Genomic DNA, 27,546 nt, shown 5'->3' with positions numbered 1-27,546 from the left:
CCAGAGGATCCTCCGCAATCCGGCCGCTATCCTCTCCCTTATCCATGCGTGTCCGGGGGGATTCCCTTCTGGTTTACCGCACAGTGTTTTTGGCCGTTTAAATTGCCGTTGGGGCTCCTATTAAGAGCCCAAAGGTCCGTTCCAACGGGAGCTGCCGAAACGTGCGACTTAGCTGGTCATCGCCGCACCCGGAAGTCGTCCAGACGGAATGTTATCGGTGATCGGTTGACCATTAGGGTGGCACACCATTCATCACCCGGATTGACACTGTTCACTTGCAACGGCTGGTGGGTCCTGGCTGGAGACATCCGGTTCCTATCAATTTTTAAAAAATATATATATTTATTAAAGTTTTTTAACACAATTTTTCTCCCTTACAAACAATAACCCCCCCCCTCGTAACAAAAAAACCGAGAAATCGCGCAGAGCAAGATATATACATGGCAAAATTATATATTTACACAGCTTTGTACACTGGCCCTCACCCGTACGTGCTAGTTTCCCCAACCCTTCATGTTATCTCTTGCTCATCCACCCTCCCAGGCAGTCCCCACTTTCCCCCCCCCCTCCCCCCCCCCCCCCCCCCCCCCAAGCTTGCTGGTGCTGCTGACCGACCTTCCTCTAACCCTCCGCGAGATAGTCTAGGAACGGTTGCCACCGCCTGTAGAACCCCTGCGCAGACCCTCTCAAGGCGAACTTAATCCTCTCCAACTTTATGAACCCAGCCATATCATTTATCCAGGCCTCCACGCTGGGGGGGCTTCGCCTCCTTCCACATTAGCAAGATCCTTCGCCGGGCTACTAGGGACGCAAAGGCCAGAATGCCGGCCTCTTTCGCCTCCTGCACCCCGGTTCGTCCACCACTCCAAATATTGCTAGCCCCCAGCTTGGCTTGACCCGAACTTTCACCACCTGAGATATTGCTCCCGCCACTCCTCTCCAGAACCAGAACCCCTCCAGTGCCGGGCATGACCAAAACGTATGGACATGGTTCGCCGGGCTCCCTGAGCACCTTCCACATCTGTCCTCTACCCCAAAGAACCTACTTAACCTCGCCCCCGTCAAGTGCGCTCTGTGGACCACCTTAAATTGTATCAGGCTGAGCCTGGCACACGAGGAGGAGGAATTAACCCTACCTAGGGCATCAGCCCACAGACCTTCCTCGATCTCCTCCCCCAGCTCCTTCTCCCATTTACCCTTCAACTCTTTTACCAGCGCTTCCCCCTCTTCTTTCAACTCCTGGTGTATTTCCGACACCTTGCCCTCCCCGACCCATACACCCGAGATCACCCTATCTTGAACTTCTTGTGCCGGGAGCAACGGGAATTCCCTCACCTGTCGCCTCACAAAAGCCCTCACCTGCATATATCTAAAGGCATTTACCGGGGTTCCGGTTCCTATCAATGACCGCAACACGGAAGGCGTCCCGGTCATCTGTGCCACTGGTCTGGACATCGTCTGGGCACGACTCATAGTAAGGAGGCTGAATGGTCCGCACGTCCCTGCGAGGCTGTCGGAATTGGGGAACATTGGCAGGTTGAGCTGCTCGACAGCAGGCAGCACAGTGGCCCATCTTGCCACAGCAGAGGCATTGTCGGTTTTTTTCCGGACATTGCCGCTTTAAATGTGCGGCTCTGCAGTTGACGCACGTCGTGACGTCATGGCGTTTGTTGCACCACCGCGCATGCGCAGTTCGATCTTGCGTCGAGCACGCATGCGCATCACGTCCCTCTGTGTCGACGTCTTTTTTGGCGCGCACAAACACGGGAGGCCTCGGAAAGCGCGCGAAATGGCCGCCCTCATCCGGGCCGCGGGCCGGGAGGAACTCGTCTGGACCCGTTCGGCCTCATAGGACGCCTGCCGCGCTGATTCGGCTGCTTGAAATTGGGAGTAGCGGCTAGTCGCGTTTTCATGCAGGACATAGGCTTCGATTGCGGAGGCTAGGGTGAGGCCTTTTATTTTTAAAAGCTGCTGGCGTAGGGTGCCCGAGGTGACCCCAAAAACAATCTGGTCCCGAATCATTGAGTCGGAGGTGGTGTCGTAACCGCAGGACTGCGCGAGGATACGGAGATGTGTAAGGAAAGACTGAAAGGGCTCATCCTTACCCTGTAGGCGCTGCTGGAAGAGATACCTCTCGAAACTATCGTTTACCTCAACGCTGAAGTGTTGGTCGAGTTTGAGAAGGACCGTCTTGTACTTGGTCTTGTCCTCACCTTCCGCGAACACCAGGGAGTTGTAGACATGGATGGCATGTTGACCTGCCATGGAGAGGAGCAGGGCGATTTTTCTGGTGTCCGAGGCGCTCTCCTTTTCGTTGGCTTCCAGGAAGAGCTGGAAGCGCTGTTTGAACAGCTTCCAATTAACGCCGAGGTTTCCAGCGACTTGTAGCGGCTGCGGCGTGCTGACGGTGTCCATGGCGCAGGATGGCAGATTCCTGAGGATTCGTAGGTAGGTCTCACAGTTACCGGGATCCAATCCTGGTACTATGATGTGTTGGGTGCGCTGCTACACAGACGAATCAACACGGTTGCGAATGGTACAACTCAGTTTTATTACTAACATATATTTGCAGTGGTAAACTGGTTACTGAGGTTCGATCATAACCCTAGAATCTGTGGACCTATTCCTAACATTATCTTGGAGTGGCACTCAGCACATGGTGGATGTCTGAGTGGCTTGCTGTGAGCTCTGTGCCCTGAGCTGTCTCCTGCTGGAATGAGCGGGAAGTGTCGTGTTCCCTGTTTTATAGTGTGTATGCTCTTGCCTGTGATTGGCTGTGGTGTTGTGTGTGTATTGATTGGTCCATTGATCTGTCCATCAGTATGTATGTATGTTTGCACCATGATGTTTACCTGAATATCATGACAGAAGTGAGGGCTTAAGTGGATCGGTGGAGACTCAATGGGCCAAATGGCCTCCTTCTGCACTGTATGTTCTATGTTTCTTGTTGATTGTTTATTGTTTTTTTGTCTATGGTGTAAAGGGGGCAATTTCAGTGTAATTCTGTTGGCTCTGTAATTAGCTTTGATTTTTGCATTATGGAACTGCTATTAAGCTAAAATATACCCAAGTGACTGCAGGTGGTGTTTTCTGTGTGCTCCTACTTTTGGCTGCAAAATGGCTGAAGGCCTAGCTTTTGTTCGCTGCTGCCCCTTCAGCTTCTGTGGCCTGAAGTCAGGCAAGGGGAAGACTGGCTGGCCTACTAACAACCTGAAGAAGGGGAAGAGGTGCTTTCTCACTCTTTAGTGTGGCGTTCAGGTAATGATTGCTCCTGCCTTGAGAGTCTTCTGCCAGGTGCTGCCAGAGGGAGGGGGAGATGAGGAGTGACCCAACTGCTGTTCCTGTCACTTGGAAACTGTGCGTCTACTTTGCTGCCTCTTTTGCTTCTGTTGCTTGGAGTGAGGAAGAGGAGAGAGTGAGATGCAAACCACTGCCACTGCTGATGAACATGATGTGGAGATGCCGGTGTTGGACTGGGGTGAGCAGAGTAAGAAGTTTTACAACACCAGGTTAAAGTCCAACAGGTTTGTTTTGCTGCTGATGAAGTGGAAGGGTGGTGTATCACTTCAGCTGAGCAACTTGCTGGAGGTTTGAAGAGCTGCTCTTGTATCTTGCTGGAGCTTTTGTTGTACTGCTGACTGTTCAATGTTTCATGTTTAGAAGTGTGTGTTTGCTTTCTACCACCTCTTTTGCTTCTGTGACCTCAACCAAGGGCTGGGTGGAGTTGGTGACCAGACGCCGATACTACAGGAGGGGAAGGGTGGTGGCTTGGTTCAACTGAGCAACTTGAAGGTTGTGAAGAAATGCCTTTGTAGATTTCTGGTGGCTTTAGGGTGACTGTTTGCTGTTTCAGGTTTGAAAGCCATGCAAATGTCTGATGCTTTTCACACTTTGGCCTATTTGTGTTTCATGTTCAGAAGCCGTGTGCTTGCTCGTGTACTACTGCTGTTACTGTTTAATGTCTGGAGGCTGTGTGCTTGTTTGCTGCAGCCCCTCTTGCTTTTGTGGCCTGGAGTCCGGAACCACTTCCAGTGCTGGATTGTGGGAGGGGTGCTCTCTTGCTCTTCCGCCATGCTCTGTTTCGGTGTGACTTTTCCAGTGTATTGTTGCGTTAAAACCAAGCGACTTTCCACTGATGCAGGACTGCAGCTCACAGGAGGGGAAGAGAGCGGCGAGTTTCTTTGGATGCTGGTAACTTAATTGTGCCCTTGAGTGTTTCATTTTTAATGTCTGAAGGCTGTGTGTATTTTAAAAAATTAAAACAAAATTCTAATTAAGGGGCAATTTAGCGTGGGCAATCCATCTACCCTGCACATCTTTGGGTTGGGCGGGTGAGACCCACGCAGAAATGTGTAAACTGCACATGGACAGTGACCCGGTGTCAGGAGCAAACCCGGGTCCTTGGCACTGCGAGGCTAACCTCCCTGCGCCGCCCTGGAGCCCGTGTGTTTGTATGCTGCAGCCCCTTTCAGTCTGAGGCTTGGTCCTGGAAAGGGGTACTCGCTTGCTCTTCTGCCATGCTCTGCCTGAAGGTGACCTTCTGATGTATCATTGTGCTACCCCCGTGATTTTCCACTGATGCGGTTCTGCTGCTGGTAGCTGCGGGAAGGGGAGAGAGCAGTGGGTTGATCAGGATACTGGTAACTTCATTGAACTGTTGCCTGTTTACTGTCAAGTAAACGGGCAGCGCGGTAGCATTGTGGATAGCACAATTGCTCCACAGCTCCAGGGTCCCAAGTTCGATTCCGGCTTGGGTCACTGTCTGTGTGGAGTCCGCACATCCTCCCCGTGTCTGTGTGGGTTTCCTCCGGGTGCTCCGGTTTCCTCCCACAGTCCAAAGCTGTGCAGGTTAGGTGGATTGGCCATGCTAAATTGCCCTTCGCATCCAGAATTGCCCATAGTGTTGGGTGGGGTTGCTGGGTTATGGGGATAGGGTGGAGGTGTGGACCTTGGGTAGGGTGCTCTTTCCAAGAGCCGGTGCAGACTCCTTCTGCACTGTAAATTCTATGAAGTATTTTCTCTTGTTTCAATTGTATAAAGATACAGTTGACCATTAAATAAACAAAACATTCTCAAGCAGATTTCCATGCATAAATGTGTCATGTTGCAAATGGGTGTGACTGCCTAGCATTCCACTCAGAATCTGAGGCCTAGACACTGGAGTCTGCACAACCGCAAAGACAGCAGCTAGTAATTGAACACCCAAGAGCTGGGCCACAGCACTGGAGATATCTCCCCAACCAGAGGTGGTGGAGTGGATCGGGTTGGGCGGGGGGGGGGGTTTGCTATACGAACACAGTCCCGGTGCTGTTCCCGCCGGAGGTCTGGAGTCCGGTGCTCAGAGGTCCCTGCTGTGGGTGGGGTGCGTGTGCAGGGTGGGCTCCCCCCAGCACAATTGGCTCATTGGTTGGCACCCTGAGAGATGGCAGGGAAAATAAGGGTGGGGGAGGCTCAGAGGACTCGAGGGTCCCTGGATGGAAGCCCTAACTTATTGTTGGTATCTTACCCTCTTCAATTCCTTACTGATGTCACATTAGGGAGGAAATCGTAGACCCACAGCAGCTGTCCTCATGGTGACATTGGCAGTCCAGGCAGCCAGATGTTGGAGAAGGAGGTGGGAGCAGTGTCAACAGAGGCTCAAGGCGGCAGCCCATATGCAGGGGCCCATCCCAGGCTCTGAGGACCGAACCGCACGTCAGGCCAGGAACGGACCCAGAGGGGGAGGCCGGTGACAGCCCAAGGTGTACAAGGCATCACTGGTCGTTTGAAGAGATGTGAGACAGCATGTGCGACAGGAGGCTCCACCTCAACAAGGAGACGGTGCGGCATCTGTGCCTTGTCCTTGTGGACTTGGCACCACGTGGAGGAGCAGGATACCCTCTCCCAGTCACCGTCAAGGTCACTGCAGCCCTGAACCTTTACGCCTGGGGTTCATTCCAGGGCGCAAGCCTGCACTTGTTGGGCATTTCCCAACCAACAGCCCACAAGTGCATCCATGAGGTCATGGATTCCCTGTTTGCCCAGGCAGCTGACTCTATAAACTTTGACCTGGACCAAGCCCAAAGGATGCCCGGGCAGGAGGATTCTCCACCTTCCCTGGGATGCCCCAGATCCAGGGGTAAAAATGCCATGTATGCCACCGCATGGTCTGGGTGTGCCCTTCATCAACAGGAAGGGGTTCCACTGTCTGAATGTCCAACTTGTGCATGACCACCACCTGAAGATCATGCACGTGCGTGCACGCTTCCCTGGGCGTGTGCAGCTGTTCCCTCCTCATCCATTCCCTGGGAGTGTGCACGACAGCTACATCCTGGGGTAATTGGAGAGTCCTTCTGTCTTTGATGGAAACCCCAAGTTGACTGGGTGTGTCTTGGGGAATAAGGGATACGCCCTCAGGACCTGGCTAACGACGCCAGTACAGAGGCCGGAGACCGAAGCAGAGATCCGAGGCCACCCGGACAGTCATTGAGCGGATTGCGTAAAATGCGGTGGACCAGGCTTTCCCAGAGCTGATGCAGTCGATAGGGTGCAGCCGCGAGATTCAGCGAGGGATGTGAGCGACACTCAAGCGGGTTCATCGCCGTTTTGAGGAGTCCCAAAGGCTAAGGACACAGGAGATTTCACCGGCTCTACATAACACCGAGGCCAACATTGCTAGGGGGGACTGGCCGCAGTAGAGAGCCTGGAGCATGATGTCAGCATTTCTTTTTATCGAAAAAAAAATTATAGAATTTGCAGTGCAGAAGGAGGCCATTCAGCCCATCGAGTCTGCACCGGCTCTTGTAAAGAGCACCCTACCGAAGCCCACACCTCCACCCTATCCCCATAACTCCATAACCCAGCAACCACACCCAACACTAAGGGCAATTTTGGACACTAATGACAATTTAACATGGCCAATCCACCTAACCCGCACATCTTTGGACTGTGGGAGGAAACCGGAGCAACCGGAGGAAACCTACGCACACACGAGGGGGACGTGTAAACTCCGCACAGACAGTGACCCAAGCCGGGAATCGAACCTAGGACCCTGGAGCTGTGAAGCAATTGTGCTATCCGCTATGCTACCGTGCTGCCCATCATGAGTGGGAGTGTCCAAGGCGTAGCTCAGTCAGTGACAGCCACGACTGAGCGCCTCGACAGCACTTCCACACAGTAGGGGGCGTGACCTTGATGCAGGTGGACCTTCCGAAGTGCCGCGGAGCATTTCCCAATATCAGGTGGGCATTGCCAAGGTGCTCCTGAGCTGGATCCAGTCACTGAGACACAGCTGGAAAGAATGGGGGAGGGGAGGTGGTATGGACTGGTTTCGGGGATGGGACTGGTTTCGGGGTGGGAAGGGGAGAGGGGAAGGGATGAAGGACGAGGCCACATCCCATGTGAAGCAGACGAGGATGGAGGCCTCCCTCTCCCTCTAGGCATGCCATACCCGCCACCACCTGTCCTCCGTCCTCCAGCTGGTCCAGCGGGTCTTCCTTGGGCTTGTCCTCCAGCTCTTCCTGGTCCGGCTCCTCCTCGCCCTCCTCAGAGGTGGCCGTATGTTCCTCCTCATCCACCTCCAGCATGTCGCCCTGCTTCTATGTCAGGTTGTGGAGGGCACAGCAGACCACCACAAAGCGGGCGATTCTCCTGGGGGGTATGCTGCAATGCACCACCAGAGCAATCGAGGCAACGGGACCGCATTTTCAGCAGTCCGCTGCACTACTGCCCGGTGGCTACATGGGCCTCGGTATATCGGCTCTCCGGATAGGTCACCGGCCTCCATACTGCCGTCATCAGCCAGGTACTGAGCGGCTACCCCTTATCCCCCAAGAGCCATCCGGCCATCCTGGGGTGTCCTTTGAAGATGCCAGAGATGACATCTGGTGGCGGCTATGAAGGAGTAAATCGCACATTTGGTGGCTCCCGCTCTGGTCGTATTTTTGGATCTGTCCCCCAGACTTTTTACTGGTTTTAAACGGTGAATTCGAAGGTTGAGGCAATTGGGCACCGTTTCCATGTATTAGTGTATGGAGCAAAGAACCAGAAGAGCACAAAAAGGCAGAAACAGGAAGTTAGCCAAGAGCTGTGTTGAAGCTGCAGCGGGAGACAGTATGACCGAGGACCGGACCCCTGGGGTGGTGGCGCAGTGACCAACGGAGCAGGTGATGCAGGCCATCCAGGATGGTTTTGCCAAGCAGAAGCGGGAATGTTTGGACCCGATTAGAGCATAGATTGGACGCCCAGGATCGGGCCATCCAGAAGGTTGAGAAGGCGCTGGCTGAGCAGGAGGAGCATCAAACAGCGGTGGAGCTGGAGGTGGGGATGCTTCGGGCCCAGCAGAAAAGGCTCCTGGAGAAGGTGGAGGACCTTGAGAATCGGTCCCGCCGGCAGATCTTAAGAATTGTCGGGCTCCCGGAGGGGGATGAGGGAGCACACGCTGGGGCATACGTCGGGGGTATGTTCGAAAAACTGCAGGGGTAGGGGGCATTCCCCCGACCATTGGAGGTGGACAGGACGTACAGAGCGCTTGCAAGGAAGCCGTGAGCGAGGGACACTCCGAGGGTAATGGTGGTGAGATGCCATAGGTTCCTGGACAAGGAATGCATTCTTCTGTGGGCCAAATGAACGCGGAGTTGTAAGTGAGACAACAGTATCCTGCGGGTGTGCCAGGACCTGAGCGTGGAGGTGGCGAGGAAGAGGGCAGGCTTTAACCAAGTCAAGTCTATTTTCTTCAAGAAGCAGGTGAAGTTCGGTCTGCTGTATCCGGCTCGTCTTTGGGTCACACATGAAATGAAATGAAAATCACTTATTGTCACAAGTAGGCTTCAAATGAAGTTACTGGGAAAAGCCCCTAGTCACATTCCGGCGCCTGTTCGGGGAGGCTGATACGGGAATTGAACCGTGCTGCTGGCCTGCCGTGGTCTGCTTTCAAAGCCACCGATTTAGCCCAGTGTGCTAAACAGCATCACTATTTTGAGTCGCCCGATGAGGTACTGGATTTTGCTAAAAGAAAAGGACTGGTGGGGGTCTGAGAACTCTCGAACTTTGAGACAACTTGTTGGCCTCTATTGGGCCCTTTTTTCCCCCTTGTTTTTTGGGGTTTTGTTTTCCTGTTTTAAATTGGTTATGCCTCCTCTTACTATTTTGTTTCTGTTTTTGGGGTTCTGTTTAAGAAGAGGGAGGGGCAGGGAAAAGTCGATTTTTCATTTTTGGGTTCTTTTCTCGGTGGATGTTGGCAATGTCCCTTTTGTTTTTATTGATGTGCACTTTTGTGGGATGGAGACGTGCCTGTTTGAGTTTCGGTGGGTGGTGCTTTTGTTTTTGTGTTTTCTTGTTTTTGGATGTTTGTCTGGGGATTGTTAGATGAGGGAATTTGTTTGTATGAGTGGGGGGAAGGGAACAAGAGAACAATAGGTGGGAGACCTCTTGGCGCCGGGGGCGGGAGCCCAAGCTAGCTGGGTGAGCTAGCTCACGGAAGCACAGTGGGGTTGTACATACGTTTAGTTTACTAGATGGGTTAGGTTTTAGAGTAGTGTTGCTGGGGGGGAGGGGGGGATTGGTTCTGCTGACGATGGAGGGACTTCGGTGGAGGGACAGTGAGGAGGTCGGGGGTAGGGGCCTCTGTGGGGCGGGCTGGAGGAGGTGCGGCGCAGGGGCTGGAGGCGGGCCCAAGAAAGGGGATGGCTGATCGGCGGAGGGGGGGGGGGGAGCACTTTGCCCCCCAACTAGGCTGATTACCTGGAATGTTTGGGGGCTAAATGGGCCGGTAAAGAGGGCATGTGTGTTTGCACACCAAGGGGACTGAAGGCGGACGTGGTAATGCTGCAGAAGACGCACCTTAGCGTAGTGGACCAGGTCAAGTTGAGGAAAGGCTGGATTAGTCAGGTTTTTCACTCGGGGCTGGATACAAAGACTAGAGAGGTTGCGATCTTGGTTAATAAACGGGTGACATTTGAGGTGGGAAGAATAGTCTTGGATGTGGGAGGTCGATATATCATGATCAGTGGCAAGCTGCAGGGGATGAAGGTAGTGCTGGTCAATGCATATGCGCCAAATTGGGATGACGGGGATTTTATAAAGAGGGTGCTAGGGAAGATTCCGGACCTGGACTCGTACAAGCTGATCAAGGGAGGGGGTTTTAACACAGTTATTGATCCCAGCCTGGATCGGTCATGCTTGAGAACGGGCTGGGTGCCAGCAATGGCAAAGGAGCTGAAATGGTCAATGGAGCAGTTGGTGGTGGGGGGGGGGTGGATCCATGGAGATTTAGGCAGCCGAGGGCGAAGGAATTTTCTTTTTATTCCCACGTACATAAAGTGTACTCTCGGATCGATTTCTTTGTCTTGGGTAGGGCCCTATTGGCTGGGGTGGTGGACACGGGGTACTCGGCGATCACGATCTCAGACCATGCTCCGCACTGGGTGGACCTGCAGGTTAGTATGGATAACAAGCAGCGCCCGCAATGGAGGTTGGATGTAGGGCTATTGGCGGACGAAGCGCGTGCGAGACGCTGAGGAATTGTATGTTGAACTACCTGCAGGTGAATGATATGGGGGAGGTCTCAGCAGCAGTGGTCTGGGAAGCGCTGAAGGCAGTGGTGAGAGGCGAGCTGATTTTGATCCGGGCTCACAGGGACAGGATGGATAGGGCAGAGATGGACCGACTGGTAAAAGAGATTCTACAAGTTGATAGGAGGTATGCGGAGGCTCCAGAGGCAGGGCTGTTAAGGGAAAACCGGAGGCTACAGGCAGAATTTGGCTTGCTTACCACAAGGAGGGCAGTGGAACAGCTCAGAAAGGCGAGGGGGACGATTTATGAGCACGGTGAGAATGCCAGCAGGATTCTTGCACAGCAACTCAGAAAGAGGGAGGCAGCTAGAGAAATAGGGAAAGTTATTGACGTTATTGATGGGAACTTAGTTGGGGACTTGGCAGGGGTGAGAAAGGCCTTCCGGGAGTTTTATTGCAGGTCGTATAGGTCGGAACCCCCTGTGGGGCTGGAGGGGATGAGGCACTTCCTGGAGAGGCTGACTTTCCTGAAGGTGGCCTGGGAGCTGGTAGAAGGGCTGGGGCCCCAATCGGGCTGGAGGAGATAGTGGAGGGTTTGAAGGCCATGCAGTCGGGTAAAGCCCCGGGACCGGATGGGTACCCTGTCGAGTTCTATAAAAGTTCTCCGGAATATTGGGACCGGTGCTGATGAGGGCCTTTAACGAGGCCAAGGGAAAGAGAGGTGCTGCCCCAGACGATGTCACAGGCCATGATCTCGCTTATTTTGAAACGGGACAAGGACCCGGAGCTACGTGGGTCTTACAGGCCGATTTCCTTGTTGAACGTAGATGCTAAACTGCTGGCCAAATTTTGTCCTCCAGGATTGAGGACTGTGTACCGGACGTTATTGTGGAGGATCAGACGGGGTTCATTAAGGGCAGCCAGCTGGTGGGCAATGTAAGAAGGCTGTTAAATGTGATCATGATGCTCCTGAAGAGCAGGGAGGTGGAGGTAGTGGTTGCGATGGATGTGGAGAAAGCTTTTAACCAGGTTGAGTGTGATTATTTATGGGAGGTTCTGGGGCAGTTTGGATTTGGGAGGGGCTTTATTGACTGGGTTAGGTTGCTGTACCGGGCTCCGGTTGCAAGTGTACGAATGAACAGAATGACTTTGATCTATTTTAGACTGCACTGGGGGACGAGATAGGGATGCCCCCTCTCCCCACTGCTGTTTGCGCTGGCAATAGAGCCGCTGCAATTGCTCTGAGGGCCTCAAGGGGCTGGTCTGGGGGTGGGTGAAGCACAGAGTCTCGCTGTATGCGGATGACCTGCTTTTGCATGTCTCAGACCCAATGGAGGGGATGGAAGAAATTATGGGAATTTTAGGGGAATTCGGCCGGTTTTCGGGGTATAAGCTCTCTGTGGGGAAGAGCGAGATGTTTGTGGTCCAGATGAGGGGTCAGGAGAGGCGACTCCTGGGGGGGGCGGAGGGGGGGGGGGACGGACAGCCAGCGTAGATGCGCATGGTGGTGGCTTCTTGCAAGGGCACAAGTCTGGGGGCGTTGTTAACTGCGCCTCTGCCGTTCCCGCTGGCACGGTACTCCACCAGCCCCGTGGTGGTGGCGGCCCTGAGAGTCTGGGGGCAGTGGAGGAGGCATGTGGGAGCAGAGGGGGCATCGGTGTGGTCCCCAATCTGCAATAATCACTGGTTTGCCCCGGCGAGGATGGACGGGGGGTTCTGAATTTGGCGGCGAGCGGGGATAGAGAGGATGGGGGACTTGTTTATAGAAGGAAGCTTCCTGAGTATAAGGGCGCTGGAGGAGAAGTTTGCATTGGCGGGGCGAAATGAATTTCTATATCTGCAGGTGCGGGACTTTCTGCGGAGGCAGGTACCAACCTTCCCACTCCTGCCGCTAAAGGGGATTCAGGACAGGGTGGTTTCTAGAGGATGGATAGGAGAGGGGAGCGTCTCGGATATATATCGAGAGCTTATGGGTTCGGAGGAGACGCAGACTGAGGAACTGAAGTGAAAGTGGGAGGAGGAGCTGGGGGGAGAGATAGAGGAGGGCCTTTGGGCGGACGCACTGAGTAGGGTCAACGCAACCGTAACATGTACCAGGCTCAGCCTGGTCCAATTTAAGGTTGTTCACCGGGCTCACATGACGGTGGCTCGGATGAGCAGATTCTTTGGGGTGGAGGACAGGTGTGCGAAGTGTGCAGGGGGCCAGCGAACCATGTCCACATGGTCTGGACATGTCCAAAACTGAGGGGATTTTGGCAGGGGTTTACTGACGCCATGTCCAAGGTATTAAATACGAGGGTGAGAATGAGTCCAGAGGTGGCGATTTTCGGGGTGTCACAGGATCTGGGAATCCAGGAGGAGAAAGAAGCAGATGTTCTGGCCTTTGCTTCCCTGTTAGCCCGGAGGCGGATATTACTAGCATGGAGGGACTCGAAGCCCCCGAAATCGAAGACCTGGCTTTCGGACATGGCTGGCTTCCCCTGCCTGGAGAAAATTAATTTCGCCATGAGAGGGTCTCTGTTAGGGTTCGCCCGGAGGTGGCAACCATTCGTCGACTTCTTCGCAGAGAATTAATCGTCAGCAGAAGGGTGGGGGGGGAGGGGAGGGAGAGGGAGGTGGTATTTGCACTATGTTAATATTTTCCTTGTTATGTACATTGTATATTTTGTTGCTGTTACAATGCCAAAGAAATACCTCAATAAAATGTTTATTAAAAAAAAAAGGTGCCAGAGATCTCGGACTGTCCCAGGATGTAGCCCACTCCCTGGAAAGCGTGCACACACGTGCATAATCTTCATGTGGTGATCTCACACGAGTTCGACTTTCAGGGAGTGGAACCCCTTCCTGTTAATGAAGGGCACTCCCGGACCGGCGGGACACACAAGGCGACATGCGTGCCGTGTATTACCCTCTGGACCTGGAGCATCCCGATGATGGCAGAGTATTCTGCTGCCCATGCATCCTGTTGGGCTTGGTTCATGTCAAAGTCCAGCTGCCTGGGCAAACACGTCATCCGTGATTTCATGGATGCACTTGTAGGCAGTCCATTGGGAAGTCCCCGCTCCAGCTGTGGAATGAATCCGAATCGTAGACGTTCAGGGCTGCGGTGACCTTGACGACCACCGAGAGCAGGTATCCTCCTCCCCCACGTGGTGCCAAGTCAGCAACGACATGGCACAGGTACCGCACCATCCCCTTGTTCAAGCGAAGCCTCCTGTGGCACACGCTTCCTGTGATCTGTTCAAAGGACCAGCGGCATCGCCGGCCTCCCACTCTGGGTCCTTCCCTGGCCTGATGGGCGGCCAGGTCCTCAGGGTGTGGGGCGGGGCCCTGTAGATGGGCCACTGCCTCGAGCCTCTGTCGACACTGCCGCCGCCGCCTGACCTGGTGTCTGGCCAGCTGGCCTGCCAGCTGCACTGCGACGCCAGCCTCTGCACTGTCCACAATATCATCCATAATGTGATATCTGTAAGGAATTGGGCAAGGTGAGAGATTGACAATCAGCTATGGCTTTCACTGGGCCCGTGGGCCCCCAGACCTGCCCACCCTCGCATCCCCTCATTGTGCCACCACACCCTGCACATACACACACGCCTGGCCGCAGCAGGGTGCCCTGGGCACCGGGCCCCTGATTCCAGATCCCCAAAATTCGTTGGGAACGTTACCTGGAGCGGGCGCTGGTTCCCTACTTGGTCCACACACACATTCTCTTCTCTTGGCCCAGCTCCTGGGTGTTCGAATGTTGGCTGCTGCATCTGTGGTGTTGCTGCCTTCGTGGTTCGGGCAGAATGTCCAGGCCTCAAGGGCTGATTGGAATGCTAGGCTTTAATAACCATCTGCTTCATGGACAGTGTACCCACGGGAATCCACTTATGCTCATATTAGTAGAATTGCCAATTCTGAATTAGCAATAGCCTGCAGTCTCGTGGCCAGCAGCTCCACGGTCAGTGGGAGTTAAAGTGGCCATCACCATCTTACCCTGAACGATGCTCTGTCGCGGGGATGTTCGGTGGGACAGGCAGGCAGTAGCTGGAGCAGCCCCCGTTATGGGTATATGTGGTCCAGGAGGTGACATGTCAGGCCCACAGGTGCAGCCCCCTGCCTGGGGGCGAATCCCCCCAACGTTGGCGTCCCCCACCCGACCAGGCCCATTCTCCCCCCCTCTCCGGGGGCACCCCCACCCCACACACTGGGAAGCAGCCCCGATGGTACTCGCCCCCTCGGATCCTCACAGCTGCTACTCTGCCAGCTTCACATTTTTAATAAGGTGTACTGAACGGTGCCCGCGTGACCACTCGCTGGGGAGGCGGTTAGATCATGGGAGGCCCTTCGATATGGGGTTCTTCCCATTAATGGGCTGCAGATTGGTCTTAATTGGTTATTATTAGTTTCTCGCCACGCCAAGGCGGGACCTGACCTCATCAACAGGAGCGGGCCGGCCACATAGGGAACTGATCGGCGTCCAGCGTGATTCCCGATTTTGGCCTCTCCAACTGTGCTTCTGAAGAAATACAGCCAGAAATTCTGCATTGTTGTGGCAGGGTGTCAGGCCTCTTTCTTTAAGCAGTCTCAAAATATCTCTCTTTCTCAAAGTGGAGTACCAAGACATCTCTATACAGCAAGAATTCCTGAGTGCTAAAGTGGGTTGTGAACCGAGATGGTTTTGTTGTTTGAATGGAAGTAAAGATAGCAGTTAAGGGTCATTGTGTCACTGTATTGATTCGCATTGTTTCAGGAGTAATTGGAAGCTATTTTCTTGTGTAATGTTAAAGATATTTTAATACTGTGTTAATTTTTGTATTAATATACCATAACCCTGGGCGGGATTCTTCCAACGGGAGTCTAAGTGCCGATGCCGGAGTAAAAACCGGAGTGTTTTACTCCGGCGTCGGCACCCGTTCCCAGACCTCTATTCTGTGGCCTCCATGGGGCTGGCAAGGGCGTGCCGCGATTTGCGGGGGCGGGGCCTCGGCGCGGCGTCGTTGACCCGGCGCCGCGTAAAAGACGCGGCGCCTTGGATCCCGCGCATACGCAGTTGGGCAGGCAGCAACTAGCGCATGCGCAGTGGCCGTCCTCCCCCCCTGGCCACCCCGCACAACAGGGCTATAATATTGCCGGCAGAGGAAAGGAGGCCCGCCATCAGAGAGGCCGGCCTGCCGATCGGTGGGCCGCGATCGTTGGCCAGACCCCATCGGAGTCCCCCCCCCGGTGAAGGAGCCCCCCTCCCCCCCCCCCACAGTCCCCCCCCACCGTGCGTTCCCGCAGAGTTCCCGCCTGCAGCGACCAGGGGTGAACAGCACCAGCGGGACTCTGTCATATCGGAACGGCCGCTCAGCCCATCCGGGCCAGAGAATCGGCGCGCCCCGCCAATTCCAGCGGCTGGCGGCGCGCAAAATGCGCCGGCGCAAATGGCACCGATTCTCCGCACCTCCGCACTGCCGCTGTCAGGGCATCGTGGCGCGGTTGCTCCGATTCTCCGGCCCGGCACGGGGCTCGGAGGATCGCGCCCCCTATTTCTGTGTGAAATCACTCCTGGAGTGAGGTATCCTTTCCTCACAGTCTTACAAAATTAAAATAAAATATTGGGGTTTCTAACCAGTATCCCAGTCTGGCACATGTCACACCTCACAGGTTTGTTGTCTGCCATTTAGCTTTGACAAAGAGTCACCGGACTCGAAACATTAGTTCTTTTCTCTCCCTACAGATACTGCCAGACCTGCAGAGATTTTACAGTATTTTCTCTTTCGTTTCAGATTCCAGCATCCTCACAATGCACACTCATATTCACACTCACACTGCACACATACTGCACACTTTGACTCGCTGTACATTTCACACTTGCCACTATTCAGCACAATTAAAAACAAGGCCCTTAAAACAACATTTGTGCTTCTGTTGGGGGGTGGGGCGCAGTGCCTGGCACATGTCACATGTCACAGGTCTGTTGTCTGCCATTTAGCTTTAAATCTGATTATTACAACAGGGTGAAATGACAATAGAGTTATTGTGGGTGAACAGTGCTTTTGAGAAATACTTTCCTGAATTTAAACAAGGCAGGAATGTTTTACGTGAAAGTGCTTAGGGCTGTTACCGAAAGGAACATTAAAAGCAGAAAACATACATGCCTAAAGCTCTTACACAAGATCACCTGGTGAAACTATTTTTAATCTGGACAAAATTCACCTTGTTTGACAAGTTCTGCCTGGCTGATCGCCCATTGTGTGAACTCCTTACAGTCCCATCATTAAACAATGGTGAACTGTTCCTGACAGTGAGATTTGAACAGTGGCATCTGAGTATAATAAATACATAATGAAAGATCCATTGAACAATTAGAATGACATGTTCATCAAAACACCACTCCACAAAGGATAAATTGTGTCTTAAGTAGAAACCACTCAGATTATTGTTTTAAGGAAAAATGTTAACCAGACATAATTATAGGTTTGTAATAGTTAATGTGGAGAGAATCTCCTCTATGAAACACTCTCCCCTTGTGGAGAACTGAGATTAACCAATTTTACCACAAACCAGACATCTCTCTGCATTCAACCCTGACAGAATCTCTACACACTCCCTGTGCACACTCTGCACACACTCCCTGCACACACCTTACATACTCTGTACACCACTCCCTGTACACACCTCAAACACTATATACACATGTTGTACACACTCTGTCCACACTCCCTGCACACACCTTATACACTCTGAACGCAGACTGTGCACACTTCCTGCACACACCGTGCACACTCTCTGTGTACACCTTAAACATTGTGTACACACACCTGATGAAGGATCTGGCTTCAAAAGCTAGTGATTCGAAATAAACCTGTTGAACTTTAACCTGGCATTGTAAGACTCTGTACACACACCATGCACACTCCCTGCACACACCGTGCACTCTCTGCACACATCTAAAACATTCTGCTCACACTCTGTACACACTCCCTGTGTATGTACTGTACACACTCCCTGCCCACACATTAAACGCTGCACACACCATTCAAACTCCCTACACACACCTTAAACACTCTGTACACATTCCCTGCACACTCTGTTCACACTCCCTGTGCATGGATTGTGCACACTCACTGTGCACACCTTACTGTAAGAGTCCTTCCTATTTATTTCCTTTGTTACCATGTTTTTGTTTTATTTTATTGTTTTGGTTCATGGACCCATAATGGGATGTGCAGATGACTCAAAATTGAAATAGCCTGCTTTCCAGGATACTGTGTTCCTTGAATTTCTGTTTGAGACAGAAGCCAGACTCATTGAAACCGGGTGATCTTAAGAACCAGTTTTGGAGGGAGTCAGTTTGATTGGCTAACTGGCAAATGTTGTGTTGGCCTGGAACAGTGTTCTGCCTGACAATGGCCAATGATTGGTTCATGCATCTGCGAGAACTTGGCAGAAGCGATTCGACCTTGGCAGTGAAAGGAACACAATGGGCGAGATTCTTTGTTTCCCGACGGCGATTTCGTAATCGGTGATTGGGCCGAGAATCCATTTTTACACCAAAATCGGGGGTGTTGCCTGTTTGACGCAGATTTTGTATGCTCCTCCCCCTCCGAAACGGCATCATCATGGTGCCGCCAAACGGCATTGGAAAGGCCTCAGCTCATCACCTGAAGGCCCTCCCTCGATGCTCCACCGTCGATGGACCGAGTTCCCGACCGCACGGTTCACTTGTGGTCTCAGCCGTGCGGGAACCTGACATGGCAGCTGAGGACAGTGTCCAGCGCCTCCACAGGCAGGAACGGTGCTGCTGGCCGGGGAGGGGGGCTTCTGCGAGGGCTGGGGAGACTAGTGGGGAGTGTCCAGGGGGGCACTATCTGACAGGCCAGGTCCGCGCCTGGCCGGCACCATGTTTTACGGCGCGACCGCTGCAGGTCGCTGTGCGCATGCGTGGTCATGGACTTGGCCATTCTTCAGCCATTCATTTCATGGAGACCGGGGTTTTACATGGTGCGGCTGCTAGCCCCTCACTGGTCGCAGCATCGGTGAGGGGGCACCACCGACTTTTCCCATGTAAAACGCCACAGATCCTCCACACTTAGCCTCAGATTGGAGACTCCCGCCGACTATCTGTCTCCTGATTTCGGAAGTGAAAGAACTGCTCTATTGTTTTGAAAGCAGTGATTGCCTGGCACATTCTTTACTGTGAACCTGAAATGATCCTGAGTCTGCAGAGAAAGTAGACAACCTTACCAGAGAAAACCACCGTGAGCCTAGGAGGAAGAAGTACCAAAACAAAAGCTTGAACCTCAGAAAGACATTGACTGGGAGCCATGCCAGTGCATCAGAGACCCTATCCTTTCATTTTTATTAATATTTTCTCTCCCTTTCCACCATCCTTTGTGTTGTTTGTCTGTGTGTGTATAGAGTGTGGTGTAGTTTGGTTGGGCGGGACAATTGTGGAAGGAGTAGTCATAGAATCATTGAATTTACAGTGCAGAAGGAGGCCATTCGGCCCATCGAATTTGCGCTGGCCCTTCGAAAGAGCACCCTACCCAAGCCCACACCTGCACCCTATCCCCGTAACCCCACCTGACAGTTTTGGACACTAAGGGCAATTTAGCATGGCCAATCCTGCACATCTATGATCTGTGGGAGGAAACCGGAGCACCCGGAGGAAACCCACGCAGACATGGGGAGAACATGCAGACTCCGCACAGACAGTGACCCAAGCCGGGAATCGAACCTGGGACTCTGGAGCTGTGAAACAACTGTGCTAACCACTGTGCTACCATGCCGCCCTGACTAGTTGATAGTCAGTTAAATTTAATTATAATACTGTACATAATAACAGGTTACTTGTGTTTTAAGGTTACAAACCTGGTGTTTGCAGTTTATTTAGGCTCAACCAAGAACCTCGGGTATTTTAAATAAAATCTAATTTCACCTGTGTTGTGACTCCGTGTCTAGTTGGGCGGGAAGTGACCATGCACTAGCCTAGGGTGCCATGACATCGTTTGGGGGCTCGGTTCCAAGATTTCTGAACAGTAGACAGCGACGATTCGGGGTACAGAATATACTGAAAAGGCACTAGGTTTATAACAGGAAGCCTTTGGAAGCTGAAAAGCCTTTCTTCAGGTGGAGAACTTGACTTTGGTTTAGTTATAAGGGCTTTGTAAAGACAAATTAACTGAATTGGCAAGTGAATTACAAGTAGAGTTGCCGGTTAAAGTTAAGAAGGCAGAGAGATATGGGGCAGGATTTTTCGATTTTGAGGCTATGTCCAGAGGATCCGTGGTGTTTTCCGTGGGAAAAATTGCACCGCCCCAGCACCGATCCTCTGACCGGTGAGGGGCTAGCAGCCATGCCACGTAAAGCGCACAGCCTCCATGAAATAAACAGCAGGAGAATTGCCAGGTCCGTGGCCGTGCATGCGCATGGCGACGACGTGCATTGGTTGCACCGTAAAACAAGGCGCTTGCCATGTGCAGACGCGTCCTGCCAGATAGTGCCCCCCTGGTCACACCTTTGCCACCCCCCACCTGGCCCTCCTGGCCAGCAGCACGGCTCCAGCCCGACTGTGGCGGCGCTGGACACAGTCCGCAGCCGCAAGGCCGGGTTATCAGCCGCTGAGACCGCACATCAACTGCTCGGTCAGGAACTCGGCCCATCGGGGGTGGAGCATTGGGGGAGGGTCTTTAGGTAACGTCCTGAGGCCATCCCAATGGCGTGCAGCGCTCAATGCAATGATTCCGTTTTGGGGGGGGGGGGGGGTGGTGGAGCATGCGCAACCTGCGCAAAACAGGCGCCACCCTCGATTTGGTCGGAAAAATGGATCCTCCGCCCGATCACCGATTCCAAAATGGTGAATCCCGCCCATCATGTATTAGTTGAGTGCTTGAGTCTGTTAGAAATGTAAGAGAGCCCATAAGCAAGTACTCCAGGTAGTGTAGCATCAGAAGAACTTTCTGGTGGGGAAACTGATTGGGAGAGAATTTAGTTGCAGTTCAAACATAATAGGGATAGTTTTTTAAATGGAGATGTGGGAAATAGATGAGGAAAAAACAGTTGAAATGATGAAGTTGGAATTAGAAGAAAAAGAAAGCGAGGGAGTTTCAGCTTAAAGCATTGGAAATTAAAGGAGAGCTGCCAAGAGCTAGAGGGTAGCCTAACCCTAGAACAGGACCCAGGGCCGAATGGCTTAAGTTTATGTAAGCCTACAGAAAATTGAGGAAATGGATGTAGAGGCATTCTTCGTGACATTTGAGAAAATAGCAACTGAAATAAAGCGACCGAAGGAAAAGTGTGCAAAGTAAATTGATGGGGTGGACACAAGAAGTTTATGATTCCCTGTTAGAGGGGGTGTATAAGGTTGACAATGAGATAAAATAGACCTTTCTGGGTACATATGAATTAGGTCCGGAGACATATTCCTTAAATTTTGGAATTTAAGGAAATAACCGGGACAGACTTACGTTGAATTTGGACAATTTTAATAAGTGTGTACAACATTGGGAATTCAACTGACTATGAATCTCTGAAAGAGATCATTGGTGGAATTCTCCATTCCTGAGACGAAGGGTGGGATTCTGCGCTTGCTGATGCCAAAATCACGAAACGCAATTGGGTGGCGAATAGCTTCCAATGCCACAATCACAGTAGGCGCTGGTTTGATGCCAAATTTGGGATGCTCCTGCACCCCGAAAATGGCGTAAATGCTTCGCTCGCCGTGCGGGGTAAAAGTACAGTAGGAATATCATTAGCGGGCCTGGCACCCTATTCTCCGGAGCCTCTGAGATTCACCACCTCCGATGGCCCGAGTTCCCGACAACATGGTTGACTTGTGGCGTCGTGGCTGCTGAGCGAGAGAGAGGAAGTAGGAAATGGCGTAGAGTGACTGCGGGCTGGTGGCCCGGACACTGGCCATGCTGGCTGCAATGGGTGGATCCCTGCCAGGGCCGGGAAGGGGATGGGGAAGGGGGTGACAGTCAGAGCAGCTGGGGTGTCCCCCCCATAGGACTGGGGCGGTGCCCAGGCACCAACCGGCATTACGGCGGCCATCGTGCTGCGCATTTACTGACCACCCACCTCGGCCCCTGGTTCTATACAGTGGACACCGGCCGTATGGGTGCACCCACCCCCTCACCCCACCCCCCAGCCATCATGGCACACTCGATGATTACCAACCTCTCTGAGGTGCCTTCCCCGACTGGGGGGTTGGCTCCTGGACGACAGGGGTTATCCTCTGCGGTCATGGCTGATGACACCTATCCGAAGGCCACAGACCGACGTGGAGACCTGCTGCAATGACGCCCATGCAGCAACCAGGGGCATGATCAAGTGGGGCTTCAGCAACTTGAAGTTGCATTCAGGTGCCTGGACGGCTCTGGAGGGGCTCTCCAGTATGCCGCTGGGAGGGCTGCCAGCATTCTTGGCGGCCTGCTGTGTCCTCCGCAACATCACGCAGCAGAGGGCTGATGTGCTGAAGGAGCAGGATGATTATCAGACCTCGTCTGACGAGAAGGATGGGGGGGAGGGGGTGGATATACAGGACACGGGGCCCGGGTAGGCACGGGAGGCCGCATAACATGTGTGCTGATGTGTTGGGTACTCTGGATCTGTGGAGACTGCGTTTACTTTAGCAGTAACATAGACAGGCTACCAAAACTTGTAATAGTACAACTCTATTTTATTTAACGAAGAGCTGTTAAACATACTTGCAGTGTGGGTCGACACTATGTTAGATTGACTGAAGACCTATGCCTAACCTGACCAGCCTATACTGCTAGCACATGGTGGATGTTTGTGCTACTGACTGCGGGCTCTGTCTGTCTCAGAGGCTGCATCCCGAATGAGTGAGAAAACTAGTGCCCTCTATCTTTATAGTGCCCGTGCCCTAACTGGTGATTGGCTGCTGTGTTGTGTGTGTTGATTGGTCTTGCAGTGTGTCAGAAAGTGCGTGCCTCTGCACGTTCCTATACTGATGTGTATATTATGACATTCCCCCTTTTCTAAAAACAATGTGTGTCCGTGGCAATAAATAATGCAGTATGCAAATGTTCCTAACTATGCATGGCACATGCGAGCATATTTACAGGACTATGTACAGAAATTCTAAGATATTTACATTGGAAGATGTCTAGTGCAGATGGACAGTATGTAACACAAAATATAACTAGAACAACAGTATGTACAAACCAATAAGTTAATCAAACAGGGTAATGAAACAATCAGTTCATGAGTTCAAAGAGTCCATGAATTCAGGCAGTTCATAAATTCAGTCTCTGAGGTGGGCGGCGAATTCTGGTTGACCGCCTCAAGGGTGGGTCAGGGGCCGCCTGTTCTGGAATGGACGGGACTGTGTCAGACTCGGAGGGTGGCAGAGCGAAAGGGAGATCTGCAAAGTCCATGATGGGTTCATTGTGACGGCGGAGCAGGACATGATGATCTGGTGGTGAGCGAGGAAGCAGTCGTAATGCCCGCCTATTTCGACGAAGAAGAGAGCCGTCTTGTAGACGAACCAAAAATGACCTGGGGGCCACTTGTCTGAGCACCATAGCGATGGCGGACCAACCACCATCGGGAAGTTGGACACGGACCTCGTCATCAGAGCAGGGAGATCCGTGGCGCGGGTGTCGTACGCCGATTTGTGTTGGGACCGAGACAACTGCATTCGACGAAGGGCCGGAAGGTTGTCCAAGTCCGGGACATGAATGGACGGCACTGTCGTCCGCAGCGTGCGATTCATCAACAATTGAGCCGGTGACAGGCCGGTGGACAATGGAACTGATCTGTAAGCAAGCAGGGCGAGGTAAAAATCGGATCCTGCATCGGCCGCCTTGCACAGGAGTCGTTTGACAATGTGCACCCCCTTTTCAGCTTTGCCATTGGATTGGAGGTAATGGGGACTGGACGTGACATGTGTGAAGTTGTATCGTTTGGCAAAATTGGACCACTCCTGACTGGCAAAACACGGGCCATTGTCGGACATGACCGTGAGCGGGATGCCATGGCGAGCGAAGGTTTCCTTGCACGCCCGAATGACCGCAGTTGAGGTGAGGTCGTGTAGCCTAACTACCTCCGGGTAGTTTGAGAAATAGTCCACTATGAGGACGTAGTCCCGGCCAAGTGCATGGAACAGGTTGATGCCCACTTTGGTCCAGGGGGACATGACCAACTCATGGGATTGCAAGGTCTCCCTTGGCTGAACAGGCTGGAAATGCTGGCATGTTGGGCAGTTAAGAACGGCGTTGGCAATGTCCTCGTTGATTCCAGGCCAGTACACTGCCTCACGGGCCCGTCGGCGGCATTTCTCCACTCCCAGGTGGCCCTCATGGAGCTGCTCAAGGACGAGGTTCCGCATGCTGTGCGGAATGACGATCCTGTCCAGCTTTAGTAGAATTCCATCTACCACCGCCAGGTCATCTTTAGTGTTATAGAATTGAGGGCATTGGCCCTTGAGCCAGCCGTCTGTCAGGTGGCGCATGACACGTTGGTGCAGGGGATCGTTGGCCATTTCACGACGAATATGGATGAGTCGTTCATTCGTGGCGGGCAGATTGGATGCGGCGAATGCCACCTGAGCATCAATTTGGCGCACGAAGCCCGCTGGGTCGCAGGGTGTGGCGACAGATCGGGAGAGTGCATCGGCAACGATGAGCTCCTTACCTGGGGTGTAGACGAGTTCGAAGTCGTACCGTCTGAGTTTAAGGAGAATGCGTCAAGTCGTTAAGGTCGTTTTGAATGATATTGACCAGTGGCCTGTGGTCTGCCTCGACTGTGAACTTTGGGAGTCCATAGACATAGTCATGGAATTTGACGACTCCGATAAGAAGGCCCAGGCACTCTTTTTCAACTTGCGCATAGCGCTATTCGGTGGGCGTCATTGCACGTGACGCGAATGCGACAGGAGCCCATGAGGAGGCGTCGTCACGTTGAAGGAGCACTGCTCCAATGCCGGACTGACTGGTATCCGTGGACATCTTTGTTTCTTTGGCCAGATTGAAAAATGCCAACACCGGGGCCTTGGTCAGCTTTGCCCTGAGTTCCTGCCATTCTTGTTCATGGGCGGGGAGCCATTGGAACTCGGTCGTCTTCTTAACCAGGTTCCTGAGAGCCGTGGTGTGGGAGGCGAGGTTAGGGATGAATTTCTCCAGGAAACCGACCATGCCCAGGAAGCGGAGGACCGCCTTCTTGTCCTCCGGTGTCTTCATGGCCTTAATGGCAGATACTTTGTCAGCATCCGGCTGCACGCCAAACTGTGAAATGTGGTCTCCGAGGAATTTAAGTTCTGTTTGACCAAAGGAGCATTTGGCCCTGTTGAGGCGGAGGCCATAGAACATAGAACATACAGTGCAGAAGGAGGCCATTCGGCCCATCGAGTCTGCACCGACCCACTTAAGTCCTCACTTTCACCCTATCCCCATAACCCAATAACCCCTCCTAACCTTTTTGGTCACTAAGGGCAATTTATCATGGCCAATCCACCTAACCTGCACGTCTTTGGACTGTGGGAGGAAACCGGAGCACCCGGAGGAAACCCACGCACACACGGGGAGAACGTGCAGACTCCGCACAGACAGTGACCCAGCGTGGAATCGAACCTGGGAATCGAATCTGCCATGCTCATGGATTCGTCGGAAGACGCGTTGGAGGTGATCAATGTGCTCCTGCGGGTGGTAGACCAGACGATGATGTCGTCCACATATACGCGAACCACTTCGATACCTTCCATCATCTGCTCCATTATTCTGTGGAACACTTCCGATGCAGAGATGATGCCAAACGGCATCCGGTTGTAGCAATACCGGCCAAATGGGATGTTAAAGGTGCAGAGCTTCCGACTGGATGCGTCGAGTTGGATCTGCCAGAACCCCTTGGATGCGTCGAGCTTGGTGAACAATTTGGCGCGAGCCATCTCGCAGGTGAGTTCTTCGCGCTTTGGAATGGGATAGTGTTCTCTCATAATATTGCGGTTGAGGTCCTTGGGATCAATACATATGCGTAATTCGCCGGATGGTTTTTTTCACGCACACCATAGAGCTGACCCAGTCAGTTGGTTCTGTAACTTTCGAAATCACGCCCTGGTCCTGGAGGTCCTGCCGCTGCTGCTTGAGGCGTTCCTTGAGGGGTGCTGGTACCCTGCGAGGTGCGTGCACCACAGGCGTGGCATTTGGTTTTAACAAGATTTTATAAGTGTATGGGAGTGTGCCCATGCCCTCGAATACACCGTGGTATCGGGTGATGATGGCGTTCAGCTGTGTCCGAAAGTCAGTGCCCTGAGATGCGGAAGCGTCAGCGGGTGACAGTGAGTGAACCCTTTGGACAAGGTTTAGAAGTTTGCACGCCTGAGCACCAAGCAGGGAGGCTTTAGTGGATCCCACTATTTCGAATGGCAGGTTAGCCTTTAATAACCGGTGCGACACTTCAAGCTGGCAAGAGCCACTGGCAACAATAGCATTACCATTATAATCCAGAAGCTGGCAGGCGGGTGGGCAGGATGGTAGGCTTGACATGGAGGCTTTCGACGTCAGACCGCACAATGTGGTTGGCCAAAGCGCCGGTGTCCAGGCGGAATCGGATGTGGGATCGGTTGACCGTGAGGATGGCACACCACTCGTCGTCCGGATCAATGCTGAATATTGGGAGAGACTTGGCTTTTGTCTTCTGGAGCATCTTGTGTTTGGTGATGATGCCCACCCAAAATGGTGCTTTAGGGTCCTCGGTGACAAGATCCGGAATCAAGTCGGAACCGGTGACCGGTGGCTGGATGGTTCGGACATCCCTGCGTGGCTGGTTGGAGCGACGAGAAGTAGTAGATTGAGCAGACGTGCATAGGGCTGCATAGTGGCCAAGCTTGCCACATTGGAGACAGCGTCGGGATTTTGCAGGACATTGCCACTTTAAGTGGGCGGAGCCACAGCCGCACGTCGTGCATCAGAACGTTCAGTACGCCACCGCGCATGCACGGTGCGGTTGTACGTAGTACGCGCCTGCACAGTGCGGTCTTCGGCCTCGCCGTCCCCTCGGTCAGTACGCGCATGCGCGGGAGCCCGCGAATAGCGCACAAAATGGCCGCCCTCATCCAGGCTTAGGCCCTGCAGTTGTTTAATGGCTTGCACCCGCTCTGCCTCGTGGGGACCTTGCTTGAATGTGCGAGTATCGGTTAGTGGCGTGTTCATGCAGAACGCAGGTCTCGATGGCTGTCGCAAGAGTGAGCTATTTAACCTTGAGGAGCTGCTGGCGTAGGTGGTCCGATTTCACACCAAAAACGATCTGGTCACGGATCATCGAGCCGGAGGTGGAGCCGTAATTGCAGGACTGCGCGAGGATGCGAAGGTGGGTGAGGAAAGATTGAAAAGTTTCATCCTTACCCTGCAGACGCTGTTGAAAGACATAGCGCTCAAAACTTTCATTTACCTCGATGTCACAGTGACTGTTGAATTTGAGCAGGACTGTCTTGAACTTGGACTTGTCTTCACTATCAACGAAACTGATAGAGTTGAAGATATGGATGGCGTGGTCCCTGGCCGTGGAAAGTGTTGCTAACTTTTGATTGGCTCTTAATTTGGCTCTGTTTAATTACGTTTGCTCAAGAGTCGCCAGGTATCCTTCGACACCGCCACAAGGTTCAGAACCGAATACTGATCAATGACTCAATACACCAATTAGTAAGTTCAAAAGCAATGCTCATTTATTTACACACAGTCAAATCTACTCATGCATAAACTCTACAAACTAAACTACCACTATTACTAAAGCCTATACTTAGCTTCGGGCGCCCACTCAGTCAGAGGAACAATGGCCGTTGCTCGGTTCTGAGGCTGCTGGGTTGAACTGTTTACAGGGTAGCAACTAGGAGCGTCTATCTCGTAGCGTGCGTTGACTTGGGACATACTTGGTCTGGTGCAGCTGCTAGGCAGGTCTCTCTCTTCGGTGAGAGCCAAAGCCAAAGGAGGAAGATTCTCCCTTGGGGGATACCTTTTATACTGAAAAGGGCTTCACGCGCTTTTGAGCGTGCTTTGAACTTGGCCTCAACTAATTGAGTCTTTCCCAATCATCTGTATCGATTTTCCTCCAAAAGAGGGTTGGTTCC

Source organism: Scyliorhinus torazame, chromosome 21 (genome assembly GCF_047496885.1).
Source record: "Scyliorhinus torazame isolate Kashiwa2021f chromosome 21, sScyTor2.1, whole genome shotgun sequence".
Taxonomy (NCBI): domain Eukaryota; kingdom Metazoa; phylum Chordata; class Chondrichthyes; order Carcharhiniformes; family Scyliorhinidae; genus Scyliorhinus; species Scyliorhinus torazame.
Note: the sequence above shows the minus strand (reverse complement) of the source record.